Genomic DNA, 15,374 nt, shown 5'->3' with positions numbered 1-15,374 from the left:
GTTTTTTAATTCATATCATGTCCTGCCAGTCCCTACAGGGTCTGTTAATCTTCCACTGTTTAGCTACTACGTGTCCATTTTGCTTGTTATCATTTAACCTAAGTGTACCCAAATTGATTACAAATTACATTAGTAGAAATTGTACAACATACCAGGATCAAAGTATAAAAGGTTTAAGGGGCAAGGAGTAAAAAGGGAAATGAGCAGTGTCAGATCACATGGGAAATTGTATTAAGGAATTGAGACTTTAATTTATAACCATGTGCAGTCTGAAGATTTTAGCAATGTGTGTCAAACTAATTTCACTTTTTAATGTGATAGGTTGAGCTTACATAAAAATGCAGGCAACATTCATATAAGGAACTTTGTGGTTACTTTGGTATTTAAATCTATACTGTGCTATTTTACATGCATTATCATGCTCTATTCATTATAGTTACATCCTGTCATCTGAAATGTAACTAGCAATTCAAAATGTTTCTTGGGTTATGAGAGTGGAAACTATAGGTTTAAGAATTTATTCTACTGAAATTTAACAAATACAGACGTCATCTGGTCATGCTTATAATTCTCAATTGAAATCTTATAAAATAGCATGTAACAGCTTTAATCTTTTTCTTCTTTTCAAACCTTCAGAGTCAAGGCTCAACTAATTTGGGATTAGTTACAAGGCCATTACTGATGTGTGACAGCAGCAAGAAACCAGAAATGGAAAAAAGTGGTTTATAAGTTGCAACTAATTGTCTTACAACTGGATGTCTTGTTGTGAAAGAGTCTACTGAAACATGTCTGTATCTTCATAAAGCACCTGTCGCTGTGCAACCAAGACCATGTGTTTGGCCAGGTGCAGTGGCACTCACCTGTAATCCTAGCAGCTCCAGAGGCTAAGACGGGAGAATCGCAAGTTCAAAGTCAACTTCAGCAATTTAGTGAGACCCTGTCTCAAAGTCAAAAAAGGGATGGGAATGTAGCTTATGTGTTTGAACACCTAAGACAACATGAAACCTCTGGATCATTTTGTGGCCAGTTCTGCAGGAAGTTAAATTCAGGCTCAGTTACTTAAACTCAGTTCTCTAGTATGACACATTGCTGAATATGGAAACCTATGAGAGGGTACTAGTTCCACTCTAAGTAAAACAAATATGTTCGATCTGACTCTTGAATCTCATCATCCTGGACCAGTTCCAATTGTAACTCCACAACAACTCTGTAAAACTTCTTGTGTTTCTTCTGAGCCCTTATTTCCACATATGAGAAATGAATGAATGATTTTTTTAAAGCTTCCTTCTTTCCAGTTTCGTTATATTTACTTAAAAAAAATCTTGCAGTGAAACATCTTGGTAAAAATGAAAACAGCTTGTTAAAAACATATCATATTGTAAAATTGGAAGAAGTAGACAAGTGTACTAAAAAAATAGTACTGTGTTGTAGGAGGTCCCCACAAAAAGCCTACTATTTGTGAGAATTGGACCTTCTAAAACATTACCTGTTTAGCAGTTGAACTGGTCTCTATGTTAGTTAAAGCCTGTAAGCCTTAAATGATAATAAGGTGATGCAACTTTCCTTGCAGCCACTATTTTGAATTTAGATGAACATGTTTAATATTTGAATTTCAAATATGTGATTGATTTCCAGTGATAAAACTTTAAAAGATGGGAGGTTTATTTGTGCCTAGGCCTGCTGCCCCGTCTGTGTGAAACCAGATCATTCCTGATGAGCCAAGACTATACCACATAAAATCCTTAAAAGAAGCCCCCCCCCAATGTCTCTTTCTCTCTCCCTTTTCCCCCTTCCCTCTCTAAATTAGAGCAATAGGACATGCATTCTAGTCCATATTCTTCCTGTTAGAAAACAACTAAAGAAGATTGTCCCTTCTTTGAACATATACATAATTGCTAAATGTGGAGATTGTCTAAAATTAATGTTCTCTGGTCTCTTCTGCCAACATCAGTCCACCTGTAACCCCAGACATAATAATGATTTGCACTGTGGCATCCATGACTCTGCCAATCTTTCCTAACTACCACTCTGTCCCTTTCACCACCCCATACAGTCTAGGTATATTTTTGCCCACCTCTTGCTTAGTGTTATAATAATAAATTTTTTTTTTGGTACTGGAATTTAACCCAGGGGTGCTTTACCATTGAGTCACATCCCCAATTCTTTTTATTTTTTTATTTTGAGACAGGGTCTCACTAAGCTGCTTATGGCCTCTCTAACTTGTTGAAGCTGGCCTTGAACTTGTGATCCTCCTGCCTCAGCCTCCTAAATTGCGGTAATTACAGGCATGCGCCACCTACACCAGCTTATGACTCCATAAATTAATTTTTTTTAATTTTAACATGATCAAGTCACAAATTAAGATTTATTAGCACTCAATCTTAGGATGAAAACTCTAGGTACTATAGGAGCTCTTCATGGAATTTCTGGGTCTTTTTTGTTTTTCTACCTTGTAACTTCACATTATCTTTTATATGACTTAAATTTAGGATTTTGTACATTCCAAATACACTTTTGCCTTTTCATAAAACACTTGTAAGTGGACCACAGTTCATTGTTAACTTATCTTAATGACTCTCAATGCCGCATACCTCCAGAATTTATAATTTTAATGTGTTCGAGAGAAGGTGAAGGAAATTTTTTTGAACAACAGATGTCTTCCTTTACTCATGATAATTTGGTGATCTGCTCTTATTAGCCAGTGTTTTATATTCTTTGTATGAATGGGCTCCAGATAAACCCAAAATTATGAGCAAATTTTTTTAAGTTTATTGGCAACCAAAGAAAAGAGTTGTAAAACATAGAAAAGAGACTTCTCTGAGCATTCTTCTAACTTTATCATGTTCTAGTTTGCATTCCTTAAAAATGAAGTTGCTGGCTTTAGGGACATATACTTTGTTTTTTCCTTTGCTTCTGGGGATCGAACCTAGGGTCTCACATATTCTAAGCAAGTGTTCTACCACTGAGCTACATCCCCAAGCATGTACTTTTTAAAAATACTGTTTAGTGCGGCGTCTGTACAAAAATATTTTTCAAATTTGTGGTGCATTTCATTAGAAATATACACATGCATACACTTCACAAAGTGCAGCTGCTAGTGTTTAACTCAAGAATTTTTATTTTGAAGGAATACTGAATTTTATCTAATGTCTTTTTTACTTGCATTGATAATGTGGATTTTCTCACTGGGCCTACTCATGAGATAGTATTTTAATATCATGTGTGTGTATGCATGCTCTCTTGCTCGCTCTGATCTGTGCTAGGGAATCAGACCATGGCCTCTTACATGCTAGGCAAATTCTCTACCCCTGAGCTACCTCACCAACCTTTTTTATTATAAGATAGCATCTGCTAAGTTCCTAGGACTGGTCTTAAACTTGTAATCCTCCTGCCTCAGCCTCTCAAATCACTTTTTACAGATGTGTGCCATTTTCCCAGCCATACAATTCTTAATAGTAAACTCATATTTCATTTCTGCAATAAAAGATATTAAACTATAATGGGTAGTGATGATGATATGATGATGATACTGGGGACTGAATTCAGGAATGCTAAGCTACATCCCCATTCCTTTTTATTTTGAGATAAATTCTTGCCAGGTTCCTGAGGCTGGCCTCAAATTCATGATCCTCTTGCCTCAGACTCCTGACTCACTGGGATTGCAGGTGTGTGCCACCATGCCCAGATGGATTATTCTTTTACTGAGAAATAAGATTTAGGTGTTGGTTTTTTATGAAATTTCTACATCTATAAATAAGGTTGTAATAGGTTTTTTTGGTGTGATTGTTGCTATTTTGGCCTCACTTTGTTTATTTGTGGTATTGCAGATTAATCCCAGGGGTATTGTACCACTGAGCTATAACCCCCCTCCCCACCTTCTTTGAGGCAGGGTCTCACTAAATTGGCAAGTGGTCCTTGAACTTGTGATCTTCCTATCTCAGCCTCCCAGTTACCTGGGTTTACAGGTGTATGCTACCACGCCTGGCAACATCACTGACTTTGTAAAATGATTTGGATAGCTTTTCTCTGCTACCTATGAGAATTACCTTTTTTGTTTAGAAGAAATTTCCTGTAAAACTATCTGAGCTCCAATCCTTGTACAATTTCAATTCTTTCTTGCCTCTTCTATAGCCATAGAAATGTTTAGATGGTAATCACTTAGGATCTGGAATTTTTTTTTTTCAGACTTCACATCAATAATGTGACCCTGGACATGTTTTTAAAGTTCTCTCTGGCTCAGTTTCCTCACCCATTAAATGTGGAAAACAGATATAAAGTTATTCTGAGAGGATTCGGAGTTAGTTAAATAGTTGAAAAGATGTCTGACATGGACATTTTCCCCCAGGGATACTGTCTTTTCTAGGTATTGTGGGTTTTTAAAATATCCCTGTTTTCTCCCCTGACTTCTGCTTTCCTTGGTATTTTCCCACCAGTCCCTAAACGGTATGGTTGGTTGAATGCTCTGTACAAAATGGTCTTAAAAGAAGATAAAAATTTTAATATTTGGTGATAGGGCCAGAGAGGTAACAAGGTAATATTTCCCCTCTTCTCTTCACTCTCCAAGTTTTATATGTTGAGCATGTGTTACCTGTAAAATCATGAAAAAGTGTTGAGCTCAAATTCTACAGGTACCTGTGCCTGTCAGGGAGTGATCAACACTGATGGTAGGATTTGGAGTACAACCACATTCAAGATAATCCATGAAAATGAGCCTGGGATAAACAGATGTGTGATAGAAAATTCAACTGGTGATAGTATTCATTAAACGTAATTTCAGGTAGTAAGTTTATTATATTCATTGTCAGGGGATTTTTTTAATATAAAAAGTAACATTTGCATTTACTGTATACTTTGGTATACAGTAAGCATCTTTTATACTATATACCAAGATGTTAACCTCACTGGACAGGTGTATGTTGCTATGTGTAGCAAGTCAGAATTTTAAATTACTACTTTATATTATCCCCCTCCGTTTCCTTCCTTTCTTTCCTCTTTGTTTTCCTCCCTGTTATTTCTTAAAAAGAATTCGTTATTCAACCACAGTTCCACAAGGTAGTATTTCAGCAGGTAATATTTAAGAGGATTTTAGTAAAGATTAATTGGCACAAAGGGAATCTTTTTGGCTCTAGAGTCAATCTTCAGTTTTAAATTCCTGGTTAGTAAAAATAATTTTAGTGGGTAACTTTCAAGGTCTTGATTGATCAGTATGTCCTCATATAAATTTTGAATGTTAGCCAACCTGTCCCACTGCTGTGAAAAAAATATTTTGAGAGGGGAAAAAAAAAGTCATTTTAGCCTTTCCTAACTGCAGTGAAGAATACTGGCTCTCCTTTCTTTTCTATCCCATTGTATCCCATGCCTTTTTATGGTGAGAGTGCCTAATCTAGTGAAACTTTTTATAATTTTTTTGATCATCCATATTAGGAAACTGACTTATTTTTAAAGGTGGTGCCAAATAATAGTATTCTTTAAAGCACAAGCTAATTTTAATTGAAAGTCTTTGAGATTTTTCATAGTTGCAAATTTGAAATATTTGAGTGTTCCAAATCCAGTCTCATCAGGATTTTAACTCAAATTTGTAGTGAAAGCCAATAGACTAAATTCAGGCATCTGTCTCCTCTCATCCCCAACTCCCTGTGAAAATGACAGAAAAAATTTACAGATGGAAATTTGTAAAGCCATAACAGCACTGAGGATGGGAACAGATGGAGTGACCATCAGCAAAGCAGAGACTTTATTGTTTCTAGAAGATGATGTTAATAGTTGAAGCAGGGTGGAGGAAACCCCAGTTCAGCATACCCATGAGTGAGGATGGCTAATGGAATCTATTTTTCTCTTAGAATCCTGAAGAAACCTTAATGATGAGCTCATAGGAACAGAGAACAGAAGAGGTAATAGAACATGATATTAATTAAAGGGGTTTATATTAAAAGCCAGCTGTATATCCTACCTACACAGGCAACCCATACAATGATGGCAACATCAGTTCCCATGCTAATTTTGGAAATCAACTTCCCAAAACAATTTCTTTTTGAACTTTCAGTCTGGGAAAACTAAAGAGTTCTAATGAAAATGTTAGCACCTGATAAACTCTTCATGTTTTGATATTTAGAGAAGAAATCCAACCTGTCAGATTTGTTCACTGTCCATTGATTATAAAGTGAAGCCATATGAACATATATGGTCTCTTCCTGATCTGTTGTGGCAAGCAGATCTACTCAGTCAGAGAGAAAACTGCTCAGTGAACTAGGAGGGCCAGAAAAAAAGAAAACAGACTGGTGACATGAAATTACATAAAATACAATACATCATATCCTGTTGCCAGGTGAGTAAATATATGGACTAATAATTCACAAAATATATAAATGCTTAGAAAAAATGCTTACCCTCTTTAAGTAATCTAAGATATAATTAGAAATAACAGATCTTCTTCCCTGCATATAATTGACAGATTTTAACAAAATTACCCATTGCTAGTAAGATGTTGTGAACAATTGTAGATACTAGGATACACTACTCTGAAAGAGCAATTGAACAATATGTGTGATGAACCTTAATCCATTCATTCATTTCTATTTCTTAGAATCTGTCTCATTGAAAGCATTTTAGATGAAGAAATAGGTGGTCATCTATTATAATATTAAGGAATTTTAAAACAGCATTATATTGTGGAATTTGGTGAATAAACTGCTGTAAATTTGTAGGATGATAGATTACATAACCATTAAAAATTAGTTATGGCTGAGTATGGTGACACATGCCTAAAGTCCCAGCTACTTAGGACACTGAGGCAAGAGAATCATTTGGGCCCATGAGTGCAGGACCATTCTAGACAACATAACAAAACATGTCTCAAAAAAATAAAATTACAGATTTGAAGTCAACAAAACAACCGGAACGTGTGACTTAAGAAGGATGGGATGCAGAAGACAAAATTGTATATTACAATTTAATACACCACCCACCTGCATTGTTTGCATTTCTGTACTTGATTCTGAAACTCGTAAAGCTAGGGATCCTGATATCTAAATAACCCCACTCCAGTCCCTCATCAATGCCCAGTACAGTACCTGACTATATATTGATGGGCATAAGAAAAAAATGACAAAGAAATCCAAGGGCAAATTAAAAGATCAGAGAGTCCACTATACAAAGAGAGAACATGTATTACAAAGCAAAATATAACATATCTTTTTATAAATCAGAAACCTTACTTAGATTGTTCTTTTAAAAAATTTCACATGCTAATACTGTTTACTAATCAACCTTTTATTAATATTTTTTCAGTATATGATTATATGCGAGTCCTAGACAAGTAACTGCCCCCTGCCTCAGTTACTGGGGATTGAACCTAAGGCCTTTACTATTCTACTTATTTTCAAGTTCAGTAATTCAAGTATGGTTGGTCTAGTTGTTTTATTCTGATTGAATTGTTTTAATTAACAAATTAGGTAACATCAACTTCATAAGTCTATCAATAAGAGAAACAAGTGGACTGTGTATACACTTAATTTATAGCTCATGCACAGAATGTAAATTATACTTTTTAAAATTAGATTTTTTTTACACTTCCAGCTTGAATTTTTTTTTCAACTTTGTGGCTGTTAAATTTAGTAAAAAAAATGTATTTAATTTTCAAATATATATTCACATGATTCAAAATTCAATATATATGTATATTCTTTACAATTAGTAATTATTAGTACTTTTCTAAACTACATCAGCAACTTATTTTGAATTAACAATTATTAATATTTTCCTAAACTACATCATCTTAATTTTAAAAGCACAATTTAAGGACAAATGTTAAAATAGTTGTAAGTAAATACCAGCTTACTGGTCTTACTCTCCATCTTTGAGGTTCTACTCTGTTACTTCCCAGTATTGCTGAAAACATTCAGAGTCATGTGGTGGCAAAACCACTGGGGCTGGTGTACCAAAACTGCTTATACTTAAGAAATACTTATATTCTTCTTTTAAAATATTTTGATATTTTAAAATATCAACAGTGTCTGGGCCCAGCTGTGCATCCTCCAGCTCCAGCTATTTGGGAGGCTGGGGCAGGAGGATCTCAGGGTCAAATTACCAGCATGGGCAACTTAACCAAGGCCATCTCAAAAGGGGCTGGGGATGTAGTTCCGTGGTAGAGTGTCCCTGGGTTCAGTCCCCAGCACCTCAAAAAAATAAATAAAGGTCAGTGCTGATTTCCATCGTTTTCTTGCATCAGCTCTTCTCTCAATCCCACCCACAACCTTAAGCCCAGAAAGCTGCTCTGTTTCCCTTCTTACTCATTTCCACTCAAGCCAGAAAGTTGATTATTTGGCTTGAATGCTCTCTTCCTTTCGCCACTTGTATGTAATTTATTCCCTAGTTTGGTTGATTCTTTCTTTTTTTTCTTAATATCCTTGGAATCCATCCATCCTTCCCCCATAGTCCAGAGTCATTATCACTCTCTAGTCTCCACTTGTTTTTGCCTTCTAAATAATAGACTCTCACTTTAAAATTCCTAGTGTTCTCCATTGCCCTAAGTATAAAAATCTAAATATGTAGCTTACAGAGTTCATTTCTAGATCTTTTTCTTTGTATGGCATCACTTCTCACCATCATTCTCAGGTTCATTTGGTTTGCTAATGCTTTGCCTTTCAAGTCTCATTTAGCCATAATTTTCTCATGTGTTCTAGACAATTTTCATTCATTTTAACCATGGTAAGGGCTTTACCTTTGTGCTACTTTTGATAATTTTGTACTGACTGCAGGCTGTGTCGCATATAAAAGTAGGAGATTCTTAAAAAATGCAAAAATGTTTAAGTTAGCTTTTATAAATACTTACGTATTAGGTAGTTTGTATGTGCTGTTTTATTAATCTTAACTGTTTCAGAGAGGTAAAGTAATTTGAAGCTTTCTGATTTTAAGGGTCCATGCTTCGCTAGGTGAGGTCGTATACTTCGCAGCTCAGGTGGCTGAGTCAGGAGGATCCAAAAAAGGTCTGCTTTGATGTCTGACATCTTGTTTGGCAAGTGAAACAAACCTAATTTTGCAGATAATGCAAAGTATAAAGCTATCTTAAAGCAGCTTTTCAACTACCATGCCCTTAAAACAATATTTCTTTACTTAGTTTATTCTTTTTCTTACTTTGTGTTCTCTTTATTCAGGTTAATTTAAAAATATTAAGTTGTTGCATTTCAAAAGTGAAACAATATCTCAGGAACTTTCCTACTTTGAATATTTGTTCCTACAAAATTTGATTGCATATTTTTAAGTGGATGAAGGAACTGCTAAAAGTTTAGGTTGCCAGTTACTACTGAATATTATATTTTGTCTGGTCTTTCTTCCATCTTCTCTTTTTAATAATTAATAACCTTCTCTTTTTAATAACTAAATGATAAAGCTTTAATTATAAATAGTCATAATATAGTAGCTTCCTTGTCCCTTAAAAATTGTCAGATTTTTGGGACACTAAAAGCATGAAACATTAAAAAAAAAAAAAACTGTTCAATTGGACATCATCAAAGTTAAAGACAGAAATCAGGTTAAGAAAATGAAAAGATAAACCACAAAGTGGAAGAAAATATTTTCAAAATACATTTCTGATAAAGGATTTGACTTCAGAATATATAAACAACTCTTAAAACTCACTAAAAAGAAACTTTTTTTTTTTTTTAATCCAGAATGAGGTTAGGGTTGTGGCTCAGCAGTAGAGTGCTCGCCTAGCATGTGCAAGACCCTGGGTTTGATCCTCAGCACCACATAAAAATAAATAAATAAAGGTATTATGTCCAACTACAACTAAAAAGTAAATATTAAAAAAATGAAATACTAATGTGAAAAAAACGATAAATGTTTGAGCTGATATGCCAGTTATCCTGATCTGATCATTCCATATTGTGTCCATGTATTGAAACATCACACTAGGTGTCCATTTACAGTATGTCAATTACAAATTAAAACACACTCTAAGGATACTAAATATTGAATCAATCAACAAAATGAGAGTGCTGATAGTACTTGTTAGTACTCTGGGTGAAAATGCTGAACTGAGATAGAACTAATTAAGAAAAAAAAGCTAGACAGAGAATAGGTGTTCATAGATACTTGTTGAATTTAATTTATATAATCTTACAGCAAGAGAGGACTTTAGAGATAATGTGCTTTCAGTTATTGCTTTTTCTTCTGGGAGTACGTTTTTTGCATATGCTTATTAAAGCACATACATCAGCAGGTCTCATGTTTTTTTCTGTTAACTCCTTGAGGACAAAGACATTGATTATAAGGACCCACCTTCCCACCTTCCCTGATGCTTGGAATATTGTAGGCACTCAAATGCTTGCTAAGTGAAAGAGTGAAAGGGAGTTTAAACTTCTCTTATCCATTATGGTAGCCATTAGTCAGTAGCTATTTTAATTAATTAGAATTAAATAAAATTTAAAATTCAGTTCCTTAGTTATACCAGCCACATTTCAAGCATTCATTTACCACATTTAGCTAGTAACTTCCATATTGGACAGAACAGAGAATATTACCATCAGTTGTGAGTTTTATTACACAGCACTGGTCTGGACTGTTTCCTCTATTTTGCAGCTCAAAATGAGCTCAGAGAAGTCAGTTGCTCAAAATCAATCCATCAGAAGCAGAACTGGGATTAAAAATAGGAACTCTTTAATCAATATTCATTTTTATTAAGTCACAGCTCTGATTCATTTCAGAATTCCAGTTATATATAAGCTTATAGCTCCACTAGTATTACAAAATATAAAAAGTTGAGAAAATAGTCTTGCATGACTGGTTGACTCCCACCTGGTCACTTGCTTCAGTCTTTTAATATGCTGGATTCTCTTTGTTTACATTTTATTTAGAAATTTTATATTCACATGATAAGTCAGTCAGTCTGCTTTCTTTTGTTAGGTCTTTGCATTAATGTTAGGCTAGCTTTCCAGAAGGAACTTGAAATTTTTCTCTGAGAACATTAAATAGTATTAATGTCATCTGTTCTATAAACAGCTATGAAAATACACCTGTGATTTTATCTGGGCCTGGTTATAAACCTAAGCCTAAATCACTCTAAATCCTTTCAAAATAGAATGGTATATCTTGATTTTGTTGTTGTTTTGGTTGAGTTTATTCTAACTCTTCTAAACTGTTTATTTTATCCAAATGTCTTCAACTTTTTGATTGGGTATTCTTAATGAAGATAGGAAGTGTCATATGTGAGTTGTTTATATGAAATACTTTGCATTAAATTTTAAGAGATCTTTACTAATTTGGCCTCTATCTGCTTGTGATTGGTAATGATTTACTAGAAACTTATTTACTGTTTACATCAGGAGAGGGAAGTGCTTTTAAATCTCTCACAACTTTTACCAGCCAATGTTTTTGTTAGATTTAGCCTCATGATGAGCTTCTTTATTACAGAAGTCTGAAGATGATAATGAATTCTAGAAATATAATGAACATTGGGGGTTTTGTTCTGGTAGACAGGAAGTTTTGAGATCTTGGTAGTTTTCTTTAGTTAAGTGTTAGAAACTAGATTATTTCTTTAAAATTTTCTTAAAGTTTCATATGGATATCTTAGAGTTCAAATTGGAGATTTGTGGTCCAAAGCTCCTTGACACACTTCCTGTGTGTGGTAGGCTAGAACCGTGAATGCTCTCCTATGTGGCAAAAGGGGATTTTGCAGATGAGAGTAAGTTAATAATTTTGACACAGGGAGTTTATTCAGAATTATCTGGATGGGCCCTAATTGTATCACAAGTGTCCTTATAAGTGGGGAGTACAGGGAGGTTTGACTACACTAGAAGATACTGCAACATGGCCACAGATGCATAGGTTGTAGTGATGTAGCCAGAGGCCAAGGAAGGATTGCTGTGGTATCTAGAAGTGAAAGAGGTAAGTAACAGATTCTCCCCTGGACCCTTCAGGAGAAATCAACCTGGTGACACATAGATTTTTAGACCCTTATTTGATTCACTTTGGATTTCTAGCATCTGAACTATAAGAGAATCGATTTCAGTTTTTTGAGCCATTGAGTTTGTGGTTATTTGTTAAAGTGGCAATAGAAAACTAGTACAGTGTGGCATTTGTGAACTAAATACACAAGATCAGGAACTCTAGGCCTGTGGAATTCAACTCCATATCCTTAACATCCTAGAAGAGTGTCTTGTAAAAGGTAGGCACTCAGTGTATTTGGAGGGGGTGAGGACAAGGGCATGTGGGAAAAAGGGAGAAAAAAAAGAAAGGAAACAACTCGGAGAGCTTATAATTAAAGTGAACCATATGAACATGGTGCAGGTATTTAGCTTATGGATAGAGCAGAGAAAAACAGTGGGGTTGAACTCTTAAAGCCCACCCATAACCAAATAGGGTCTGTATATTTGAAGATAACAGTTTGAAAAGTTGAACAGTAAGATGTAGAAAATAATTGAGAAATCAAATAAATCGAACAGTTTGAAACTCTAAAGATCCCTGTCTCATTTGAAGAAAAATACAAATGCATGCACACATGTATAAGGTATATTTTAATTAAAATTCAGATTCATTCCTACCATTCTTAATTTATATAAGGTGTCAAGAAGGTAGTTAAGGGGGCTGGACTAGTAGCTCAGTGGTAGAGTGCTTGCCTGACACCTATAAAGCCCTGGGTTCAATCCTCTGTACCACACATAAATAAAGAAAATAAAAGATCCATTGCGAACTAAAAAAGAAGAAGACAGTTGAGTATACTCATAGGTCAAGTGAGTGCAAGAAACAGCCTTGTATTTTTTATGACTAATTTTAATTTTATTTTAAAAAATAAGTTGTATGTTAACATGATGCAAAAGTCAAAATGTACAAAGTGATATACAAGTTTGTTTCCCATCTCTGTCTCCCAGTGACAGTTTCCATTCTCCTAGACATCCTATTACTATTTTTATGTCCTATCAAATATATAAACAAACATATCCTAAGTATTCCTTTTTGGTTTTATCTTTTAGCAGTTCATAGTATATAAGATATATTTTTCTACTTCTTATTTTGTTTTTCACTTAATGTTTGAGCTCCTTCTATATCAATGCATAGAGCTTCCCCATATTTTATGGTGACATATTATTCCATGTATCAGATTTACGTTTTCCACAAACATGATGGAATGTGCCTATTTCTTTACACTACTGATAGACAAATATTTTATGTCAAGGGCCCAGTAATTTAGGCTTCCAGGCCACATACATTCTCTGTTGCAAATTCTTCTAGGTTTTGTTTTATTTATAATCCTCAGAAACAAAAACCATTGTATTGTTGTTTGTTTTTGTGGTAATAGGAATTGAACTCAGGAGCTTTCTACCACTGAGCTATATCTTTATTTTATTTTTATTTAAAACAGGGTCTTGCCAAGTTGCCAAGGCTTGCTTCTAATTTGACATCTTCCTGCCTCAGCTTCCCCAGTGGCTGGGATTACTGGTGTGCACCATTACAGCCTAACATAAAATCTTTTCTTAACTCATAGGCCATATAGAAACAGTCCAAGAGAGCTGATTTGCTTACCTTTGCAAACATTTTTATCAATTTGATGAGTAAAACAATGGTGTCCCAATTTAGTTTTGTTTGTATTCCTCTTATCTGTGAGATTGAAAATATTTACAGCTGTTCATATTTCCTTTTCTGAGACTCTTTGTATGTTTTGCGCAATTTCCGGCTGTTGATGTTAGTTATAGTAGCTTTTCTTATAGGGAAATTATTTTTTCAATGAAATGGGTGAAAAAAATCCCCAGTTTTTTTTTTTTTTACTTAGTTTATAGATGATTTTGTCATGTAGAAATTTCTTTTGAGAGTTAAAAATTTATCAAACATTTTCTAACTTTTTAATTTTAGGTCTTCTCCAGCCTAAAGTTATAAGATAGTTGTTTTGTGGTTTTGCTTTTTCTCTCTATGCCTTTATTATCATTTAATTCTTTGATTTACTTAGACTTTAAGTTGTTGGAGAATAGATCCAACTTTATTTTTTCCAGATAACTCACCAATTGTCCTAACACCGTTTATTGAATTATTTTCCATCCTTCTCCTCTCTGTTTAAAATACTACCTTTGTTACTGTACTATAGTATTATATTTAGATCTATTTCTGTATATTCTGTCCCATTGGTCTAAAATAAGCTTGCTTTAGAAGTCTCAACCTTCACTAAATTATGTGTGTGATCATATTTTAATTGAAGAAATCTGGATGCTGCTTGCCCCTATATACACTTGTTCTTTGCTTGAACTCACTTCCCATTACAAAGGAAGAGATATCCTACTTCAGTAAGATCTGGGTCTCCACTTGCTGGTCCATTCTGGGACTTCGCTCCTCAAGTCACCCTCTCTTTTGCACCATTAAATTCTCCCCCTTTTTGGATGATTACTCTACAAACATTAAAAATATTAAAAAGTAACCAAACAACAAACTTTGTTCCTGATAATATTAACTCTAACCCCATTTCTCCATTCCTCTTAAAGAGTAAGAATTCATTTCTAAACCTACTCTTTAGCCCATTCCATTCTTGCCTTATTGGTGAGATAGCACTTCCTAAAGTCACCATCAGTCTCCATTTTGCCAAAACTAGTAACCAGTTAGTTATCTGTTCTGTTTCTCTTGTCACTGTATCTCGTCTCAGCCTCAGCATGATTGAGCTTTGATAACTAGGATCACTCAATTTCCTCCTTCTAAACCAACCTATCATGTTGTCTCAGGGCCCTTTCCTCTGCTTCCTCATATTCATCTCAATCTTATCCCTTAGAGAATTAGTTTGTTCAGTTTTGTGAATTTAAATTCAGACTGTAAATTGATATTCAAAGTTTTGTTTCTATCTCTATCCTGATCCCAGAACTCTGGACTAAAATATCCAGATTCCTACTAAAGAACTCCAATTAGGTGTCTACAACATAGGCAGATCTTTTGATTTTTTTCTTTAGCCTTTCTCCATCTTAGGTAATGTACCACCACACATTCAGATATTTGGGCCAAAAGCTTAGAAGTTACTCCTGCCACTGCTACCCACCCCCATCCAATCAACTAGCAAATCCTGTCAATTGATTCTCCATCCTAGCCTGGCCTTGAGCAGGACAACTTTAGTGACCTGGATTTCTTATTTATTATATGAAGTTGAAATAGCATATACCTCATAGGTTTGTTAATATATGGAGTATAGTACTCAAGTTAGCATGTACAGAGTGCTCAGAATAATGTCTAGCACTTAGGGAGTGGTCAATAAATGTTTATTTTTTGTTATCCCCAGGATAGCTATAGTAGTAATTATACTTGAACTAGTTGTAGTGGTGAAGCTAGTATTCTTATTATTTCTGCTAATGCCACTGCATCCCGAATCTCTTTCCTCTCTTGCATGGACTCCTGGGATAGCCTCCTTC

The 15,374-nt window shown here is 34.7% G+C and overlaps 1 protein-coding gene across 7 annotated transcripts in view; it reads left to right on the top strand.

Moving 5' to 3' along the window:
• The window catches only part of Rala (RAS like proto-oncogene A), an 81,287-nt gene that overhangs the window by 26,405 nt on the left and 39,508 nt on the right, over window positions 1-15,374 (top strand). Inside the window, exons 2-3 of one of the 7 annotated variants that reach the window (XR_013435052.1) lie at window positions 5,841-5,891; window positions 6,113-6,288. The exons of the other annotated variants lie outside the window; for them this stretch is intronic. The gene's annotated coding sequence lies outside the window, so the exon portion shown is untranslated. Of the gene's footprint in view, window positions 1-5,840; window positions 5,892-6,112; window positions 6,289-15,374 lie in introns of those variants that run through there. 7 annotated transcript variants of the gene reach the window in all.

Source organism: Ictidomys tridecemlineatus, chromosome 2, assembly GCF_052094955.1.
Source record: "Ictidomys tridecemlineatus isolate mIctTri1 chromosome 2, mIctTri1.hap1, whole genome shotgun sequence".
Taxonomy (NCBI): Eukaryota; Metazoa; Chordata; class Mammalia; order Rodentia; family Sciuridae; genus Ictidomys; species Ictidomys tridecemlineatus.
The sequence above is the reverse complement of the archived record's forward strand: the minus strand, read 5'-3'. Positions and strand labels throughout refer to the sequence as shown.